The following is an 8,196-nucleotide window of genomic DNA, read 5'->3' as shown; positions in this document are numbered from 1 at the left end:
TATGGTGGTTTTTGCTTTTGAAAAATTTTGGTCTTACTTTATTGGGACTAAGGTCATAGTGCAAACTGACCATGAATCCTTGAGATACTTGATGGTGAGGAAAGATGCCAAACAAAGATTTACCGTTGGGTTATTTTGCTATAAATTTTGATTTTGAAGTACCGGACGAAAAAAGGAAAGAAAATTAGCTTGCTGACCACTTGTCCAAACTTGAGAAGGAAACCATATAGAAATTAGGGGATGATATATAGATAGATGATGTTTTTACTGATGAGTGAGTGTTGGCAGCATCTCAAGACCTGATTCTATGCTTTGATAGTTTCGCCAATTATTTGGCAAGCAATATTGATTTAGAAGACCTATACTTCCAGCAGTGAAGAAGATCTATGTATAATATAAGGAAGTTCTTTTAGGATGATCCATATTTGTTTAGTATCTGCGCTGATAGTATAATTCAGTGATGCATTCCAAAAGTTGAGATGATGAGTATTCAGGAAACTTTTCATTCATCACCAGTTAGGGGTTACTACAGTGACACGTAGGCAACCCATAAAATTTTGCAGCGTGGGTTTTACTGGCCTTCAATCCACAAGGATGCTCATGATTTTGCAAAAGACTATGACCAAATCAGCGTTAAGGTAACATTTCACGGTGCCAAGAACTCCTCATGACACCTATTCTAGAGTTAGACTTATTTGATGTGTGGGGGATTGATTTCATATGCCTGTTTCCGATCTCCTATGGCATGAGATACATTCTGGTAGAATTTGACTATGCATCAAAATGGGTGAAGGCAATTGCACTTCCAGATAATGAAGGTGGAGGAGTCATCGCCTTTTAGAAGAAAAATATTTTTTCTCGAATTGGGACTTCACAATTAATTATCAGTGATGCTAGGTCACACTTCTGCAATATCTTGTTCAAAGGACTTCTTGTTAGATATGTATTAAGTCATAAGGTGATGATATCTTTCCATCCAAAGATAAGTGTGCAAGTGGAAGTCTCCAATGAAGATATAAAATCCATATTGGCAACGATTGTAAATGCCAATAGGATTGACTGGTCTAGAATGTTAGATGATGCATTATGGGTATACCTTATAGCCTATAAGACCCCCATAGGTACGTCTCTATATCAACTTGTACATGGAAAAGCATGTCATTTACCGATTGAGCTTAAACATAAGGCACTATGGGCATTAAAAAGTCTAAATTTTGAGTGGTGTGATGTAGTAAACTTGAGGTTGAGAAAGGTGAATGAGTTTTATAAATTCCAACTCTATTCTTAGGTGAGCTCAGTCATACACAAAGAATGAATGAAGTTGTATCATGAAAACAAGATCGAGAAATAAATATTCAAACCCGGTGATTTGGCCTTGTTATATAATTCAAGACTACAGTTGTTCCCTAGAAAGGTGAAATCAAGATGGATTGGACCATTCATAATGTGGTTAAGGTGTTCCCCTATGGTTCTATTGAGATAAAGCGTGATGATGATATCTCGTTTAAAGTGAATGAGCAGTGAATGAAACACTACATGGGAAACATGGAGGAAGCAAGAATTTGTGCTGAAATAGACTTTGACGAAGTCTGAGTAGCCAGGGGAACTGAGTCGTGCCACGATCATTAATCAGGCGCTGCTTGGTAGGCAACCTAAGGTACATAGATGCCTAGTACGTCCCTTGTATGTTCTCATTTTCCTCTATTTCATTTTATTTTAGCATATTATGGACAATGTGCAATTTTTAGTTGGGGGTGGGCGTACAATGATGCCATGGGTTTTTGTTGCCATGCTTCTATTTCTATCGGCCACGGTATGGTTGTAGAACCAGCATGTCTAGGATAATTTTGTGTCGTATTGTGTTTTATTTTGTATTGTGTTATGTTTTGTGTAATTAGGAGATTTTTAAGTATTAAGTGTAGAAGTCATGTTTTGATTGATTTTTGATGCCCCTAAAAAATTTTATGTTTTAGAACTGTAGATGTATATATGTGTGAATATTGTGGGTCTTGTTATAGCATTTGGATTAGGGACATGATAATCACTTGCTAATAATTGCATGAACTGGATGGGTAGTAGTTGGTAATATTGACTCTGTGCCATGTGTGCGTGAGATACTACCTAGTTCTCTTCGTGTGCTGAATTCAGAAATTGCCTGGTTAGTCTAGCCTAGGTTGAAGGATAGTCGATTAGGAAAGGATCATAGGCCCTTTTTTATTTTAGCTCACTTTTAGACTAAGTGACCTTCCATGTGTAAATGATATCCCCTGATCCATGTTTTGAGCCTTATATGCCTATTTTTCTTGTTTCACCATGTACCTTCCCATTTATATTACAATTAACCTATTTTGTCCCTAGTCCTCCTTGGACATTGTGAACCTCAACTCAAGCAAAATATCTAAGTTGAGGGTGACTATCATAGAGGTGCATAGTGTAAAGTGGCTATATAAAAAGGTAAAGTAAGAGAAAAAGTTAGTAGGGTCGGGTGTGGTAGCAAAAGAAAGAGAAAAAGGAAAAGAAAAAAAAGAAAAGAAAAATTGGGCTAAAGTGAAAAAGAAAATAATAAAAGACCACACCCAACTTGAATGTGCAATAAAGAATAAAAAGGAAGAAATAAGGGTGGAATTAAAGAAAATTGGCTAGTAAGTAAGAACCCTAGGTTCGTGTAGTGCCAAGGAGGCTTAGTGAATTTATATATCCATATGTACCATACCAGCTCCCAAGCCTACATTAAATGCCAAGAAAAGACCTATAGTGATCCTAACTTGACTATCTGAATGCGAAGGTAAAGAAAATAAGGGCAAGCTATGGTATTATGAACATTGATTGGAACTTCTCTTTAGAGTGCGAGTGTCTCTTGACTGTCCCTGCATTAAAATGCATTATTTTATATAAGTGAGTGGGACATCTTTGTTGAGAGAGCACTTGAGTCATATTGCTAGCTATTTGTATGTTTTGGGTAGTGTAACTTGTACATATGCATGGTTATCTGTTGCTAATGTAATGTCATACCTTGATCCCATTGTGTCACATTGTTGTACTTTTTGTTCATACATAATTAGTTTTGAAAAGTTGAATAGGAGTGGGATTTTGTGATTTAGGTTTAAAAATATTGACTGACTGCCATGAATATAACTTATACGCTTCTAGTTAAGCGTCATTTTTGTTTTGTTGTGTTTTGTTGCTAAGGACATGCAAACATTCTAAGCTGAGGGTATTGATGAGCTATAGAAATATAGCACTTTCAATGCTTAAAACAAGGAAGATATGCAAGTTTTTGAGGTTATTTTGTTAGATATGATGCATTTTCGGGTGTGTTTATAGGAAACCATGTTTTGGATGCTAAGTTTATGAAAAAGATGAAAAAAGATTTTTTTGGCTAGTTTTTGGAGTAATTGTGGATGTTCAGGACACTTTCTGGCTTATTCATAAACGAAGAATGTTAGGAAATTGAAGAAGAGTTGAAAAGATGACTCCCGACACTTACTAAGTCAACATGTGGGCCGCAAGTAAGACCTACAGACCGCAAGTAGGCAAAGCTAGTACCAGAACTCCAAAATCTTGAGAGCTGACCTACAAAATTTTTTTGTATGGTACCTGCGCCCTATACCTACACTCACCCTGCTGACCGCAGATACTACCTGCGCCTCAGGTCAGGGTGCAATTGCAGGCCATAAGTTACCACCGACCCTGTTTTCTTCTATTTCATTTGGGCTTTAGTTTTAGGGTTTCCTCATGTACTATAAATATCCTTTATGTGGTTTTTAGTAGGACTTACACACTTTTGATATTCACAAACATATTTTGATTCCAAGATTTGATTTTGATCTTGGGATTCTCTTATATTAACTTTGCTGATTCATTTAGTTACAGTGTTGGGTTTTTATACTTTTTATCATTGTAATTTCATCTATACTTTCAATTATGAATGTTATTTATTTTTTCACAAGCATGAGCGACTAAAAACCTATATTTAGGATTGTGTAAACCCTGGTAGATTAACACAGTAGGGGAAGTGCTATTATTGATATGAATCGATACCCATGCATGCATTGTATTATCTTCATTATAATAGTTATCTTAGTAGTTGTAAATGTTAGGATTCCTCCTAGATTATTTCTACTTACTCCAGAAGAGGAGTAGTGACTAGGAAAAAATAATGACAATAGTAATTTGAGTTTAACTGTCGATCCGTGCAACTTGGAATATCTTTGTAAGATGGCTATCTTTCATCTAATAAATAGAGACTTAAAAGGTATTAGTTAACTAGGAACAAGATAAGGGTTAGTATTGCGACTTTCTATGACTCAAAATGTAAAGGTCAAAATCCTTCTGCTTGTCCAAAAGATTGTAGAAGGTACATTACTTATCAATTCTACATAAAAGGTATCGTGTTGGTTCAACAAAGCAAGATAATCCCATGGAGTTGAGAAGTCAGGGGGAACACAATCCTAGTATTCACCTGGAACTTATTTCAATCGAAGTTAATATAGTTACTTGCTTGAGATTACTACATAAAATCCCCCCATTTACTTTTTTCCTATCCTTCCATTGACTACAACTATTGATAGCTACGGTTCCACGTGTTCCCTTGGAATTTGACCCCAAACTTTATTGGGCTACTATATTTTGATAGAGATCTTATCATCTTTTGAGAGGAGGTATAGTTTAGACATTATCACTCTTCTCATGTCTGGAGTTATTTAAGAGAGGTTTGGGAACTAAGGTGAATCTTAGCACCGCTTTCCAACCTCAGATGGATGGGAAAGTGTACAGGACCATCCCCACCTTGGAAGATATGCTTCCGGCTTGTGTGATTAACTTTGGTGGTAGTTTGGTTGATCATTTACCTCTTTTCAAGTTTTCTTACAAGAAAAATTATCACACTAGTATTGGGATGACTCCTTTTGAGGCTTTGTATGGTAGGAGATGTGTTTCTCTTATTAGATGGTTTGAAGTTGGGGAGACTAGATTATTTGGCCCTGAATTGGTTCATCAAGCCATGGAAAAGGTGAAGGTGATTCGGGATAGGATTAAGACTGCCCAAAGTCGCCAAAAGTCCTATGCAGATGTGAGAAGAAGAGTGTTAGAGTTTAACATTAGTGATTGGTTATTCCTGGATGTGTCTTCCATGAAGAGAGTGATGAGGTCTGGAAGGAACGGGAATCTCAGTCCCCATTATGTTGGCCCTTACTTGATTTTAGAGGCGAGTAGGGAATGTCGATTATGAGTTAGATTTTCCCTCTAGTTTTAGTTCCATTCATCTGGTATTTCATGTCTCAATGTTGAAGAAGTGTGTGGGTGATACATCCTTGATTATTCGCTTGTAGAGTGTGGGTATTTCAGATACGTTGTCTTATGAGGAAGTCCTGGTGGAAATCCTAGACCGGTAAGTTCGTCGGTTGCTAGCCAAGGACTTGGCTTTTGTAAAAGTCCTTTAGAGGAATCACAAGGTGGAAGAAGATACTTGGGAAGCTTAAGAGTACATGAAGTCCAAATATCCATTCTTGTTCCCCACTTCGGATAATCGTGCTTAAGGTATGTGTTTTCCTTAACATCTTTATTTTTTGACTTTATTAAAGAAAATTATGGTTTTCTTGACATTTTTTTTTGTCTTTGTTAAAGGTAAGCGTGGTTATGTTTCTGTGTTAAATCATGCTAAAGGATTCCTTAACCTATAATTCGAGGATGAATGATCCTAAGGGGGGAGAATCTAACAACTCGAATTTTTGACCTTGAAAATTTCTTACCCTTTGAGGTTACTTCCCAACCTACGACTCACCGTACATGTCGTAAGTTATATATACGAGTCGTATGACCTAAATCGTAGCCTGAACAGTAGGTGGTGCCCATTATACTATTATGATTATGACTTTAGGTCATGAGTCGTAAAAATCTATACGAGTCAAAATGTCCCAAATCGTAAGGTGACCATTGCATGCCCAAATGGATTCTGTATTGACTACAACTAGAACCTACGGGTCGTAGGGTCTCATTATGAGAAGTAGGGTGAAATTCATAAGGATTAGAATGAAGAGAACCAATGTCACTATCTTGACTATGACTTGTGGTGATGAGTCATTATGAGACTCTTAGCAAACTAGGCAGAAAAATTCCAGCAATTTAAGTAAGGGCATTATAGTTATTTCCCTCATTCCCCACATAGACCCCACTTACATAAAACACCTTTGGGTTATTATTCTTATCACTAAACACATTAAATAACTCTCAAGGCTCTCTCAAATTCTCTCAAGCAAAACACTTAGGGTTTCTCAAGGTTGGCAATTAGAGCTTTTGAGGGTCATTCTTTCTTCAAATTCCTTGGTGATTAAGGCATGTGACTCTACCCTTAAAATTATTTTTCCTTAAATCATGTGTATTAAATGATTATTGACGAGAAAATGAATGTGAGTTTTGACAAAGGTTGAGGGTTTTGGCATGGTCGATTCTTAAATTGCTTTAACATGATTTAATATGCATTGTTTATGCTTTAATTATGGTTTTGAACTTGTGAGGTGCATAGATATGGTGAATAAATGGAGGGGTCATGGTTTTCCAAATTTTGATCATATTGGATTGATACATGGTTTGAAAGTTGTTTTCTCTCGTCCCATTTGTGAAATTGATATTGATATATTGTTTTGTCACATGGTTTGACTTGCTCACTTCTATTATTGCATGGTATAAAAAGGCTAATGATCCATGAATTGAGTTTTAATTAAAACTAGGGGTTCCCCATATGAATGAATAATTGAATCTAAGGGGCTGTGAATTCCCTCGAGTAGTGGATAATTTTTACGGCATGATTATGTTAGATTGCAAGTAAAGTTGTATGATGATGCCAATGGGGTGCCTGAATGTCTAAATTGGTTCAATGAATAGGAATATGTTAAAATGTTTTAATTGGGCTTTAAAGAGGGTTGTGTAGCTGGGCCATAAAAGTGGATGTATCGAGGGATCAATACTGGAAACCGCGTTTGCCGACGTGGGGTCTAAATAATCGGGTGGTTTGAGTGCCCCTTATTATATGATTGGGTGGTTCATATCCCCTAAGTAAAATGACTGGGTGCTTAAGTCACCTTCAATATATGACCACAAGGTTTGAGTCCCCCATGATACGTATGTACATATGATTATTCTCTACTATATACGGCTACACGCACTGGGCCCTTTCAGCTGGGAGAGTTGAACCCATATAGACCGTGGGTGCCTTATTATGATGGTTGAGCTACATAGTCCATGCTAATATTTTAAATTCTATGATAAGCCTTGTTCCTTATCTCAACATATGATATATATATATATATATATTTATGCAAATGATTGTGTGCATTGGATTTTGACTGATTTTGTACTGTTGATCATGACATTATTTTTGTCACGACACCAATTTCTTAGGTCATGATGGCACCTACTATAACCCACTAGTAGGAAAGAAAAACCTGTAGTTCAAAATGGCTAGTAACGGACTACTCAATAATATAAAGAAAAGAATGTGGAATAAATGAAATAAAGATCAATACATAATAAAGTCCCAAAACCTCATGGTATTTGTACAAGAAATTCTAATATAATAAGAGTACAAAAATTGAATAGATAAAGTAAATTACACTAATATAACTTATCTTCAAATACAACAGAGACAATTCTAGTACATAAGAGAAATATAAGTAATAACTCGGAAGTTGGGAGCTCACTCTAAGTATCTAAACCATGGTTGCTCTGCAAGATGGACACATCAACGATGATAACTAATACTATGATCTACAGGCTGTAGAAGTGTAGTATGAGTACTAAAAAAATAGTACTCAGTAGGCAAATGCCAACTGATCTCAAAACATAAAGCAGATATATATAACATATAAACAGAATGGAAACTACACCCAAGAGTCCAATAATCATATAATAAAGCTAATGGGATAATGAGGATATTCTATCCTATTCATATTTAAGTGACTAACATCCTAAGGATAAGAAAATATCAAGGATGAACTATCCTATTCTAGACATAATCAGAAATCTCAACACTATACCATATATCACTGGTGAATTTACGAACAAAGGATGAAATAAGATCATATAGCTATATCCAAGGCTGAGGAATGAATATACAGCATGAACAATAGAAGGAAGGTACATACGGTAATACCATAGTTGCATATAGAAAGATATACTTTATACAAATATAAGGTCTAC

Source organism: Capsicum annuum, chromosome 1 (assembly GCF_002878395.1).
Source record: "Capsicum annuum cultivar UCD-10X-F1 chromosome 1, UCD10Xv1.1, whole genome shotgun sequence".
Lineage (NCBI taxonomy): Eukaryota > Viridiplantae > Streptophyta > Magnoliopsida > Solanales > Solanaceae > Capsicum > Capsicum annuum.
This window is presented reverse-complemented; position numbering follows the sequence as displayed.